The sequence below is a fragment of the Phycodurus eques genome, chromosome 11 (assembly GCF_024500275.1).
Source record: "Phycodurus eques isolate BA_2022a chromosome 11, UOR_Pequ_1.1, whole genome shotgun sequence".
NCBI lineage: Eukaryota > Metazoa > Chordata > Actinopteri > Syngnathiformes > Syngnathidae > Phycodurus > Phycodurus eques.
Window position 1 is genome coordinate 7,125,683 of NC_084535.1, and position 14,692 is coordinate 7,140,374.

At 40.3% G+C, this 14,692-nt stretch overlaps 1 protein-coding gene across 4 annotated transcripts in view; it reads right to left on the minus strand.

Annotated features, from left to right (window-relative positions):
* The window catches only part of LOC133409475 (receptor-type tyrosine-protein phosphatase epsilon-like), a 68,605-nt gene that overhangs the window by 39,623 nt on the left and 14,290 nt on the right, over positions 1-14,692 (minus strand). For 2 of the 4 annotated variants that reach the window (XM_061689533.1, XM_061689523.1), the window contains exons 2-4: positions 13,148-13,221; positions 12,020-12,071; positions 11,082-11,165 (exon numbers count right to left, since the gene is read on the minus strand). The gene's annotated coding sequence lies outside the window, so the exon portion shown is untranslated. The remainder of the gene's footprint in view (positions 1-11,081; positions 11,166-12,019; positions 12,072-13,147; positions 13,222-14,692) is intronic. The other 2 variants (XM_061689527.1, XM_061689529.1) reach the window with 2 other exon arrangements.

Sequence of the window (14,692 nt, forward strand, 5' to 3'; positions counted from 1 at the left end):
GGACTTTGCTTTTGTCGTACCGGACGGTGACCATTTTAAGACTTGCTGCAAACCACATAAAAATAAAATATGGGAATTGGTTATTGAAGAGGTGCCTGTAACCTGTGCAAGCACTGCAGAAGTGCTGTTTAGTATCTGTTCTAATTGGACGGGTGTTTATATCTGGCTTATGTGAATCTGTGTGCGTCTAAATATGTATAGCAGACCGTTAAATTTACTTTTTCCCTCAGGGGACGACAATGAAGCATTGTTGTTTTTCCCAGAAGTGACTAGAATACATATCGCTCGTATCAGCCTCAGTTAATTCAAGGTTTCTGTTATGGCTCGAAGGTTACTTTCAATGTTAGAACAGGGACCCCATTGATTTGGAATGATATCCAATCCAAAATGTTTGAGGCATCTAGGGCCAGATATCATCTCGTATCATTCATCAAGTTCTTTTTTTGTTTTGTTTAGTTTTTTTTTCTACCAACACCCAGTCTCTATCTCACTTCTCTCTGCCACCCAAGTACAGATACACATCATTCTGTTGTATGAGGCAGCTGACAAGTGCAATTTAAAATGTATTGGAAAAGCCTTGATGGAATGTGATCTCACTTTTTTGGGGGGCCCCCAACAAAAGGGAGGAATTCAATTTTGAGTCGGCCGTAGAGAGGGATTCATCTTTTGACTGATGTTACAAAGAGAACAGGCACTTTTTTTTTGTTGGCACTAGTGCATGATGTGAGGTGCCTGGGTCAATCAGCTTCTGCTGCATCACTGACCGAGTTTCCACTGCCCACACACAAACACATAAAATACTGCAATGGAATGCTCACAATGCACACATACAAAGCATTAACACTTTCTTTGCACTTTTTTCCTCGTTTGACGGCGTAAGTATGGCAGGTAACTCGACCTGCAACATTTGCCGTTATCTGGCTGGGGATAAAAGAGCTTGAACTATGACACATTCAGGTCTGTTCTTTGTGCAGCATCGTTTGGAGCGCCTGCTCAACCCGCATTAATTAAATATGGCAGGAGAAGGTTTGTGTGTAGCACATAACATTGGCCATGCTGTTCTGTATTCCATTTTTAATCACATCTCACGCAAGTACTGAGAAAATGGCAGAAAGGTTTTGAGCTGTATCAAGTTGGTTTCAGATGAGCAAACATGCATGCTACACTACATTTGGACAGGGTAATAAGATCAGTCCTGTCCCTGTTTTGACCCCCCTTGTGGATAAAAAATGCCTACCTGAAAGAAATGTGAATGTTGCGACCCACCATGTCATCACCTCATTTATAAATCATGACAAAAGCCAATGTGTGCATCGAGTGTCAAAATGAAAAATTGAGCAAAAGAGCAAAGCAGGAATGTTAAGCTTAGGTAAAGAAGATGGAGGACATTCTGTAAATGCATTACCCGACCCCAGCTCATCCTGCTGCGTACTAGCTCACGTTGTCACCAGGTTTTAGGGCAGTTAATGAATCATGGCGCCTCTAAACCCTTACAGACGTTTATACGCCCTTATAAAACTGATCACAAAGTTTCAAGCTTGATGCTGCTGGGAGAAAGATTTTCTAGCTGTAGATGGAGTCCGTTTTCACCAGAATAAAATGATTTTTTTGTGTGAGAAAAGTAATGAATAAATGGTGTGATTAGTATTAAAAGTTTTCAAATTTGTTTTGAGTTTCGTGGGAAAAAAATGCTATGATATACCCAGATGTCCACTATGGTTGTAAATTATTAATTACGGGCAGGGGGAGAGATCTACATTATTACGGATTAATAGGTATTGGACAACGTTTCCTTGATTAACTGATGGGGAAATTGACAAATGAATGAGTCGTTATTGTTTCTAAGCTACATTTCACCACAATGCATCTCTGAATGTTGGGCTGAGCAGAATAATGCTGCTGGAGCTCAACCTCCAATTGCTCATGTCATGTCGTTCTTCTTTCGACCACAAACTAGTCACAATTGAATCAAACGCAAAGTAGTGCACTCCACATTGCCTCGTTTGCTTCAGGGCAATTCATCAATTTCATACAATTGGTTATTACAAATTTGGTAAAAAATTGTAATAACCAATTAATCCATTAACATCCCCATAAGATGTAGTGTGATTAAGTGCTTAGTTTCTGCATGATTTCCAGCTAAATTCTCATGAGAAATTGTTATTACAGTTAGTCAAAGCTCAGGTGAGCGATGTCTGTGGGAGGATGATTGGGATCATACAGCCCAAGGGGGGCTGAGAAGAGGAAGACAGAGATACATCTGGAGGGTAAAAACAGCAGGAAAGAGCAAACGTAATAAAGAATATGGGCTTGGGAGAAAACCCCGCTGAGTGTCAACACAAAGCCGGGTGGCAAAAACATGGATGAAAATAGAAATACTCAAATAGGCAGGGCGTGAAGTAAAGACAGGTGACATTGCCTCAACACATAATGTACATACATGTCCATGGTAAACCATGCAGAAGACTGCTTTAATGACATCACATTATTTATATTAAAAGTGTCGTGAAGCAATCAGCAGAGACTAAATATCGCGGCTTCACGGTATCGCAGTAGAGTGGACCCCCGCTAAATGGGGGCTAGGTTAAAACATATATCTGTGACTAAGCGAATTCATGAATGAATGAAAACAGGGCTCCACTGTATTGTAATTATAGCTCTAAAATGTATTATTTTGAAAAATAAATGTAGGTAAATGAATTTTTTACATTAAATGCAATCGACTTTATTTTTTAGCAACATATAGAATATTTGGCACATCAGTAAAAGGTATGAAGAAAATAAACAACTAAGGGAAAAGTCGTAGGGCTGACCGACTGCTCCCACCAACAATGGGAGGAAGACGGGTTGTGTCACTTCGCTCGTACTGATGACCCACCCCCCCAAAAAAAAAACAAAAAAAAAACAGATTAGACTACTGATGGAACGTCTTAGCAATTTTAAAACTGTGAATTTTTAAACCCGCAGTATAACTTGAAACCAGAGACCGACCCATGCCTATTCTCAACTAGTTTGCTGTCAAAAGAAACATAACGTCAGCTATGGGACGCTCTCTGCCAGTACAACACTGGCATCAAAACAGGAGCCGAAAAGCTGCCAGAAATGCAATAACAAGCGAGGACACCAGGTAAAATGACAAAAAAGAAAAAAGACTAAGTCGAATCTGAGGAACGAAAGGCTCTCAGCCTGATCTCAACAATGATACACAAGTGGGCGGACTGATGGAAAAGTGCTGACAAAGACTGAAAACCGATGAGACAGAAGGAAGGAAGTAATAATCAGGCAAGCGCAGACACAACAACAAAAAGACAAATTGAAGAAAACAACAGAAAACAAGAACACCGTTGCAGAAAGCTATGACCTTTGACCATCTCGTGTTGGCAATCAGCGAGGGCTCTTGCTCCGACAAATGGGATCGTTGAAAAAGAATGGTTGAAAATCGCAACTGACAAGATATTTACTTAGTGACCGGAACTTGGACCATATCTACTTCAGCATTGTAGGGTGATATGTTCTTTAAAATCAATAGAACTGCAGTTGTTACACAGAACAATAATCGCTGAAAGTTTCACAATGATTGGTTGAAATGTTGACTGCTCGAGCGCCGAAAACAAACAAGATGGAATTTGACCTACTGGGGTTGCCTGAAGTCATTTGAAATAGATTCACTTTTTCTTTAGATATTTGAAAAGAATTCTGTAAAGTTCAGAACTGATTTGTAAAGTGACAACAAGAAATCTTTACCTGTGTGACACGGAGGTCAAATCCTATGTAGCAGCAATAATAAAAAAGGAAAAGTCCGAACAATACTGTGGCAAATTAAGTTCCAATCATGCTCTCTGTGCAGGTTTCATTGTGCCCTTCTGACACCTTAAACGCATGTAATATTTTAAAAGTATACAGTCATAAAACACTAAACATTTCTTTGATAGACTCACTCAAAAAAGGGAATTGGAATAGTTTCATGAGTCCTAATAAGCCTTTTAAACATTCAGCTTGGCTCAGCAGGTCATAAGTAAAAAGAAGCTGTGGCAGTCATCGTTCACCCGCATGGTTTTAGTCTATCTCTGCCCAAGTTTGATTAAAGCTTCGCGGCTCAATGCCACCGCCTCTAAATTCAATGATAAACACATTTTTAATTGCAAATGCTTGAAGTGTGACCAAAGTCAGAAGTTCACACTGCACACCAGCACAAATCCCCACATCGTTATGTGTCACTCACGTCACCTAACAGATGGTGAAATACACACCAAGTCTTATTAAAACTTGAATTACAGCTTTATTTATCCACGCTGAAGATTGTTTACCTTATTCCCATGTCACGGATTCATCTATTTTTGTTTCAATTCCAATGGATTGTCAGGAAGGATTTTAACAACAGTTTCCTGTTTTAATGTGTTCCCACATGCTACAAGGTCCTGATGTTTAAATCTGCCAAGCTGTCCGGCGTTGTGATATAAAACAGCAGTTTATCCGGTTGATAAACGATCCAATATGCACAGAGGTCTAATAGCCTGCCAGCGCCACAAGCAGTACTAAGGCTACTGTGAAGCATTGTCAAGCTCTGTGGCAAATTCTTGTCACCCTTAAAGATCTGACAAAACAAGTGTCCTGGCATGTTCACCCATCAGGTGCCATTCTTAAACAAGAACAAACCTCCAGGACAGGCATACATGCGATGGCACAGTTAAAAGGATATTATTTTTGACAAACGTCAAGAAAATCCATTTTACAAAGATTCAAGTCGATCAAATGATGAACTGTCAAATATGAGTAGAACAATAAGCATCTGATAGCGGCGTAAGTTTAGGTTAGGTTTGGAGGCAAAAAAACAGAATATGATACTAGTTCAGGTTTTATCATGGTATTAATCTCACGGTATGCTAATTATTGCGGCATTTGAGGGAAAGCTCACGGTATTGCAGGAAGGTTGATGGTGCAGGTGGGGCAAAGAGGTGAAAGCAGGGATACCGAAAAACCTCTCTTTTTCTTGCTCACTGAGTCCTTCTCAAAAAGCTTTAGTAGTTTCTGTGCGTTTACCCCCACAGGTCTTTGTGAATAACACATGTTCACACACACTGTATATTACCTTACACTTCTATTCACGTCAATCAAAGTTTATATTTTTATACAGTACCTCCAAAACGCTATTATTGCTGCAGCAATAATCACGCTATGCTCACAATAACATATGTAATATGTTTTTACTTTAAATGTAGACATTACATTTGAAGAGAGGGAAGCATGTAAGACGATTTTTTTTTTTTGCATGGATATGGAGTGGACCTATTAGTTCATTTTGGCGACTAATGGAATGTATCTGAGGAGGTGTATGTTTTAACAGAAATCAGAATCGTTTGTCCCTCCCCGTGTGATGTTCATGCACCTGTGACTTTCGACTAACTCGTACATTACTAAAGAGTGACACTTTTACAATATGCTTAAACAATTCAACAGAGGAGAAGAGGGTTGGTGGCGGCGGAGACACGCGGAGATCCGGCTCACGGCGTTCCTCGCTGGCGGCCAACGCGAGGCCAAGACGCTGGCTTCACGAAGCGGAGGTCCACGGCAACTAGTCCCGGCCCGTGGGTCTACATTTGCTGGGACAAAGGCCGGCGTGAACAACAAGGCTCCAGTATGTCGCCCAGTGTGCCTTCAACCTTCAGCTGACAGTGACGATAGACAGCTTTAAACCTCTATTTTGAAGAATATTGAGTTTGCACACACACGTCAAAGCCCCCCACCCCCAAAAAAAGAATGGGTGGTAGACTGCTCATATCTAAAAAAATAAAAACCTCACTCGTATGCCAAGGCACCACTGTACAAATAAATTGAGTTAAGCGCTTCGTCATGGAACAAAAACTCTCAGTGACAATGATAACAATCGAATGCATAAACTGTAGTAAAATAAAGGCTTTTGGTAAGACAGTAGGTAAGATGTGTGGAGCATCTACCCTCTTCAACGAACATTGCAAACTGGACATTGAAATGGGGTGCAGTGAATTAACTTTTGTCTTTTATGTCATTTAGATTTTTAAAAAGTCACTTGAAATGTGAGCATGAGAATTCATCTTCTCTGAATATTCCCCACAAAACACTAATGGCCATCTTCAGAACATTTCGTCTGATAAGGACGTACTTGTCTTTCAGGGTCTGCACACTACAGCGGGCTTCAAGAGGTTCTCCACTCTCTCTCACAGTAATGATTGGCCCTCAGTGGTGGAGATGGATAATCAATGCGTAATTATTCTCTCAATGTGGAAACAGGATGAATATGCAAAGACCAAGAGGCGGCAGCTCAATCAGTCTATTGAGTTTTAATCAATCTGACGAAATACTGTTTTGCTCCCATTTCCATGTTTGAATAAATCAATTGCATAAAGAGATCGGAGGGGGTCTCACCCTGTCCGACATCTTAATAAATTTGCTGGCCTGAGACTACTGCCATCATTTTGATTTTTAGAGTTAACATTTTAAGCCAGCTATCTTAGATTTTAATAAGTCAAATGTAGCTTTGTACACTTCCGCAGTGTCTTATCAGGAAGAGCGTCTTTCCCCACTGTGATTATATAACGTACAAGTCACCTTGAAAACATTTTTGCCTGTATCATTACTGAAGTTTAAACAATTTGACTTAAAGGACTTATTTTTGTTTCAGTTGCAAAAATGGGATTGGGGGACAGGTGAAATATTTAACCTATTTGTCAACAAAATAGCAAGATGCTCATCTTTTAAATAAAAGCCAATATTACCTTTTAAATGGAGGCACCTTGTGGAATTTTTTTTAGTGCTATAATATTGCTTCGGGAAAGTGCCGAGTGCTTATTTATGTTGTACACACAAGTATTATTACAGCACTGACGTACTGATCCGCATAGTATTTTCCCCCCCTCTGTCCCATGTAGAATGAGCTGTCAGAGAACATAAGTGAGCGTCATTACCTCGGCTGTGGCTTGTAGGTTTTTGTAAAGCACTTCCCTTTCAATATTTCATGACATCATATCTGTTGAGCCATTACTGGTATGCTTGGGATGTTTTATTTTTTTTTGTAAGTATAGACTTCATATGGAAGAACAGCTGAGGGAAAGCTCGGGTGACTAGCAGGTGGATGTACAGTATGACCGCCACAAGCACATTTTGTAAAAGCAGAATCTGGCTGCATAGGTCAGCGTCACTTCCAGCCAGCAACCGGGCTGCATGTGGATCCGAAAACAGTGTCATATCATCCCAATGTATCAGTCTTCCACTCAGATTCTATCTGCCAGGTCGACTGGTGGGAAACTGGATTGGGGTGGAGGTGGGCAGAGATTTAGAGGCCCAATGTTTGTGGTTCTCAGGAGACTTTATGAGTTCAGGAGTTGCTCTAATTGCAGAGCTGGAGGGGAGAAGGCTTTGACCTATCCCAATTTATTTAATCACAAACATCTCCATCACAGGTAGCTGATCCTCTCCCCAGTGAAAAGTCCTTGGATGAAGACAACCATCTTTGAAACTGACCTTTTCCTTAAATAAAGAAAACGCAAAAGAAAGTCAGGAAATCCACTTAATATTTGCACAGAGGAAAGACGTATTAAGCAAGGGTCACATTTCTTTCTTTCCCACTCTTCAGTGGGTCTTTTTCTCTGTTTTTTTTTGTAGTATTAAAACATTTTTAAAAGGGCTCACTGGTTCCATGTAAAATCACCATTGAAAGTTGTGAATGGGTCACTGAGGAACATTCAGACTGATGTAATCACTTTCATACAAACGTTTATTGTTCAATTCCGTTTCTTTTTGGGAACATTGGAGATAGTTAATAATAGGGGTTACACGGAGTGAATTTGGCAATTTGAAAAAGTCGTATAAATGTAAATATGTTGCCCAAACTAACTATAAAATACATCATCTTCCTCTTCAAGATATTTCTTTCGTACAAGGAATGAAAACAAAAGTTTGATAGAAGAGTGGTGTGTTGCTAAACAAATATAGCATCATGGGCAATAACTGTCTAATACATTGCAGTAACTGTCTGGCGCATATAGTTTATAAGGTGCAGAAAAAGGTTGAGAACATGGCATTTATAAGTGTAAAAAGTAATTGTGTGCTTGAATGTCTTGCTCAAGGGCACCCCGGTGTAAAATGTGTGAAACAACTCTCACAGGGCAATGCTTCGTCAATCTCCTCAGCCACATCCCTTTGCCGGTTGGGGGAATTGAATTGGGAGCGCCTTCGACAACAAGATGCAACCGCTGGGCCGCTAAACACATTATAGAGACTTGGTTTGCGCCCATATTGCATATATTACAACATATATTGCCGTTTGATGGTTGCTGAGGTCAACACTTTAACACAAAATGTATGACATGATGGGCAGGGGGCAGCAGTCGACCGCAGCTCAAAGGCAGTCAATATAAAGTGACCCCTAAATAACTAGTCGGCTCAGTGAAGCATCGTGTCACCCTTTGTTGCAGAACACAGCAAAAATCTGCATTACTTACCACATTTCATGGCAGCCAGCAATATAAAGTCACAATTAGGTACACATTCACGATATAGAAACTGGATCAAGAAGTCTGCCATTGCAAAGATAATAAAGCTCACTTTTGAATGACTGTTTCAGAGAAGTATTAACTGAAAAGTACGTGTGCTATTGTGATTCTAGTTTTCAGTGTCGTGGATTATACTGAGAGGCGTTTCTTAGATATTGATATCCTGAAAAAACTGTCGGGAAAAAAAACTACAACGAAATAATACAAATAGTTGAATTAGTAGTACCCGCAAACAAAACAAATTTAGATGAACTACTTCTGAAGTCGATTAATCGTCAATCTTGTGTTTGGTAAAATACATTATTGCAAAGCATTCCCTCCTCCCACCGGTATATGTTTTCAACTTGTATACAGTTATTAAAACTGTAGCGAGGCTGCAATTGGTGTAAAGATTTTTACAATTTCCGACTGTCTGCAAGGAAATGAAGAAATTAAGGTGTCTGAATGTGAACGGATGAGCAATTGTCTGAATGTGATTGGATGAACGAGTCAGGGGGTGGGGCCTGTGCAACAGGACGATGGGGTGAGTGAGTGAGCGTTTAGAGGCAAGTATGTTGACAACTGAAAATCAGTTCAATATTAGTTCAATATCAGTGACGTCATCGATTAAACGAAGTTGACTCGATTTTGATTAGCATCAACAACAACACAAAATCAGAAGTTGTTTAACCTCTAGTTTGTTTGTATTTTAGAGGTAAAGACTTAACTGATTTAACTCTACTTAAAAGGCCCACACTCTCCAAATGCGTTTGCCTTTTAGAAAGTGCTAGAACAAACCTGACAAATGGGATTAATATTTTGAAGGTTTTGTAATTATCCCACACATAGTTGCTGAATCACCATTAAGTCGTGTGTGGCCTCACTTAAAAGTTGAGTCAGGGATATGCCAAAGTGAAAATTTTAAAATACTGGCCATGCAAAGAACAAAGTAAATTGGATCAGGCAGATATAACGCAAAAATTATTAGTTCACGAAATTACAGTCTTTAATGAGATCATGGGCATTATCTCATGCTAATAAATGCCAGTCAAAATCTAATTACACATACATCCATGTCATCGGCATGTCAAAGTGTCATCAGTACAATTATTATTTAACACTCAGAGATGTGGGTTGAAAGAAAAAAACTTAGTAAGGAGGACACGCATTGTCACAGAGGACAGATTGTCAGCATAATACCAAGACATATTTATCTTTGGCTTAATTAAAAATGTTGGTTGGTATTGAATCATGCAGGACATAACGTGAGGAGAAATAGACGGGCGGCACCCTGAGGACAGCCCACAGTGTGAACTGAGCAGCCATGGGGGACAAAGTGGCCAGCAATAAAAGAAGATGAGTTCGGGATTTTGGATAAGTCACAAAGGATCAGCCCATTATATGAGCTATTGCATTATAAACCCTCATCAGCATAACAGGGATTTCCGGGCAAGACTACAGTCTCTCGGGAGAAAGGAAAAATTCAGTTTTTAATACCTCTGTGCAGTGCCGCTGTCACTTATCGGCTCGGGCAAATAAAGGCTTTTTCATTCACGAGCTTAACGCTAGTTTTATCTTTGAACGTGCCATCCCCGGCAAAAAGAGTCATCCCTTAAGTGGCTATTATGGATAGTTTGTGTCATAAAACAACTGCCTGTGGTGAAGAGACTACAGAGTATTATCAGCAGCTCTCCTCTACCATTGAGTGGGTTTTAGCCTACTGTACGTCGCCCGTGAGGTGCTTCCAACTCTTGTCATTTGAAGTTGCAGCAGACAAGGAAAAAAGCTCACATTCTCCATTCCAAAACTGTAAAGCCTCATTTGCAGCAAGCGATGCAGCTAAAGTTCAGCTTGTGATGGTAAAACGTGATCTGGTTTGTGTTTCCACTGCGGGGCATGCTGGCCAGATGGCGATGGCTGAAGAGGAACGCCACAAAGTAAACAAAGGCGAACATTGGAGGACATCCAGCATTTTGCGGTCTCTTTTCTTGGCATGTGGCTGTTCATTACGAGACGCCGACAAGCTTCGTTTGAGAAAATGTGTGATTTTCTTTGTTTTGGCTGATCAATCAGTGGACTGTAGCATGTCTACCACGATCCTTTGGCTGTGTCAACCATTGTATTCTGGCCCGGGTGTGCGTTTTGCATCAGGGTTCTGATGATAGCATTCACATTGGACCAAACGAAGCAAAATAGCAGAGCAGTCGCACCAGGGACGTAGGTAGTCATTTGGGGGAGGAAGGTTAAGGAAAACCCAATCATGGGAGCCTCCACATCCACTAAAACTGTAACATTTCCTCAAGTAATGTGTTTTAGTTCAAATTTGACAAAAGGTGAGTAATCCGTAATCTAGGCCATTTTGTCCTGCTTTTGAAATCATTTACAATTATCTGACAGCATAAATTGATATCACTTATAGCTCCTCTTCTTCTCTACTGCATCCTTCTCGGCTAACACTGACCGCAGTATTAGATGAGCGTCTGGCTCTTGCTTTTGTCAGTTACATACATTTGCGGCTGTGAAAAAGGTTGAAAACTTGTAGTTTTAGAAAATATTTTTTAAGAGTCCACTTACTTTCTCCTTTCCTTTGCTCCTCTGTGGTAACGCCGAGCCAACAAGTTGGTTTTGCAGCCGTCTTCCTGAATCAAGTCTGCACATCTGCAATAAAAAGATGGATTAGTCCATTGCATGAAAAGTGAAAGGGAGCAGTCAAAAAGATCATGATAGATAAATTTTTTTAATGTTCATTAAAACGAATCAAGGAAAACTTTAGAATCAGTTATTATGAGACGTGTGGGTGTGGCCCAGGTAACTGCCAATGTTTCCCTAGTGGTAAGTAAGCCCCTGAATCGCACGAGACTACATTTTTACTGAAACAAACCTGACAAGTGTGAACCGACCCTCCCAAAAATTGGGAAAGTACACCCGATCAAACTGACCGGTACTGATGTTTTAAATGACTGGCTGGTGAATAGTGAAGCGTTTAGTAGCTGTAGCATCAGATATTTCCCTCAGGTGTTGAAAGTGGGTGGGCTACTGGAAAGATTGCACTCGTAAAGATAAAATGGACAAAAAAGTAATTGTAAATCAATTAAATGATCAACACTAATAGAGAAAGTAGCTGCAATGCACTCACAGTAAGCCGTTTCGATGTCAATCTGATTAGATTGGAATTTCATTACATCGGAATGGAGAGAAACATGTTTTTTTGTGCTTCCAGACTGCTAAGATGATGGAGAATTGTATTGTTGTTAAAGAGATGGATGCACACCATCTTCAACTGATGTTTTCCAAAACATGTAAGCACTGCAGTGGAAGTGCCTCCCCCTTCCTTCCCCGTCAGCCTCTATATGCGTTTTATTGATCACCACGCTCTTCCTTAGATGGCGAGTCGTACATGGATGTCATTGCCTTGGCCAGCCAGTCAAACAACACAAGGCTGCTAGAGGGTGGGTTTGTTCAGTTATTATTAATTAAAATGGAACCCAACAAAAAGTAATTAGCTAGCTCACCCTTTTTGCTCTTCAATCTCCGCTTGGATGAGGATGTCCTAGTGAGGAGGGGCTGCATAATAGGAGGAGAGGACGGTTGGGGGGGGAAAAAAAATATTTTTTAAAAAAGTCTAAGGCTGACCATATGCTGTAGTTGTCAAATGTAACATTTTAATATTGCCGTGTGTGAAACAATACAAGTATAATAAAACTAAAAGAAAGAAAAACTACTTTTGAAGACTCTTGACAGACACCTGTGTTTGATGAGCGATACAAATTTGATAGGCATTGCTGGAATTAGTCATAAAAAGTGGTAATATGTAAGAAATTGATGGCTGTGAGAATAGAAAATGCCACCACTTTTCTATGCAGTTTGCTAGCAAGCTTCTCTGTCCCTTTTCATGCTCGTTATTACTCAATAGTCGCTATGCTTTTTTAAATTTTATTTATTTATTTTAATTGTACAGAGCAGACACAGCTTTTCCTGTGATGTAGTAAGTACAATTTCCTGTTCTAAGGTAAGGTCATCACCACACGTTTCCTCTTTGCCATGCTGGCAGCCTTCTAGTGTGTGTGTGTGTGTTTTGGCATCACATTAAAACACATGTTATTATATCCCCCAATCAGAATTAGGCCACATTGTATATTTCCGACAACAATCCAAATCTGTTTCTGCAAATTCAACTCCAGCATGAATGGAAAGATCGGCTGTAACCCATAAATCCTGTTTGACTTCTGCAATTTGCAGACTGACCAACATGTACACAAACAATACAAGTAAACCGATTAAACACGTACTAAAAACACCTGCTGTAAATCTAAATAACAGCAAATGCGTATATATGGTCTAGGCCATTTTCAGTGATCCCTTATTTTTTGCGGTTAATGTGGACCAAAACTCCCCGCGAAAGGTTAAAAACCACAAAGTAGGATTTGCCCCCCTAGGAATTTTCGTGTATGTGGGTACCAGAATGTTTAAAATATGTAAACGGCATTTATACTTTACATATTTGAGACAAAGATTACAACAGTACACGTATTTACTTAAATCTTTAATTATAAAACCTTATACAGTAATTCACATTCATCAACATTGCCTTCTGAGAGAGGCGAAGAGGCTTGCGTTTGTGGCGTAGGAGAGGCTCTCACTTGACTCGTAGCGGCTTTAGGTTCACTCGGAGACTCTTCTGCTGGAGGCGCTGATGGTGTGGCTGAGGTTTTACCTTGGAAGAAAAACATGGTGAAGGGTAGTTGTTGTCTTTGTTTTTTCTTTTGCTTCAAAATGTTCTTTTGCTTCAAAATTCCCCTGTACAAGGACATAACCCACGTTTCGCTTCCTTATTGAAGCAGTTTTGCGGATGTTTGCTTCCTCTTTCTTGATGTACCGCACTGTAGATTCATTCACACCACAGATGCATAACTTCTGCCCTCTTTGATCATATCTAAAAGTTTCACTTTTTCACTGATGGTCATCATCTTCTTCTTCCTCCTCTTGGGCGCCCCGGTGGAAGCTTTCGCAGGAGCACAGCGCTTAGGCGGCATTGTAAAGGCTTTACTAATCCAAAAAAGTTATCGCTTAAACAAAAAAACTTATCACGAACACAACACTAAGATACAGTATGCAGGAAATGTACCACTTGGAGATTGCAATGAAGTTGTGGCACAACCATTTATCTCACGTCTTGCACAAAGCCTCGTTGAAATGCCCTCCGAAGGAAGCGTGACTTGAAACCAATTCCTTGGAATTGATAGAAAACCTGTTCCTTTGAGTGACATCAAGTCCTTTCAATGTATTGGTAAGGGAGAGAGTGAGGATAAGACAAAGCATGAGGACTAACGGACGCACAAGACCAACCGCAGCCACTCAGATGCGGCATGAAGATACAGCAGAGGGACTTTATTGAGCCACTGACAGGTAAAGAGATCACAGCAGAGTGGAAGTGCAGAGGTAGACACGGTTCTAACACGCTCCGCAGAGAGAGGAATAGGACTACCAGAGCTTAGGATGAAAAAACACTTGCTGCTCCATTGTGAGCTCTTCAGCTGAATTATGATGCACAGGGAGAAAACAAAGAGCAGCATTTGGCTTTTTCTGTGAACAAACAGTCACTGTCTGACGCCCCGAGCAGAATGTCTGGTAATGGCAGGAGAATAGTTTCCTATTCTAGCTCAGCTGAGGGTGTAATCACATGATGCAAAACATCTTTTTGTCTCTCTTGTCTTGGTGTTCTTTTTTCCTTTGCAGTAGGACATTGTGTGGTGCTTAATTTGCATTTACACATTCGGCATAGTAGTGAAACATCCAATTTTGAAAGCCCCTGGTACTAACCTTAAATTACAAATATGGATCAGCCCCAACAAGAGGTAGAATGTATAGGTACCTCTGTCACTAGAAGTAATGTGACTCGCAGTCACAAAATTATCTGCAATGCTGTCTGTCTTTCCACCGTCAGCACCAGCTTGATTGATACTCCAATTATCATTTTCGTTCCCTCCTATGACAAAATGACTTTGTATGGATCTTGTGAATTATCTCTACAAAAGATGACAGCTAAAATGCATTATGGTATACAGCAGGGGTCAATTATAAGTTCTCTATTGCTTCAGCTGTCACTTTTCCAGCCTCATATTCCTGTGACAAGAGACTTATTTCCTACTGGAATAAAAGTTCATCTTTAGGTCTACATTTGTTTT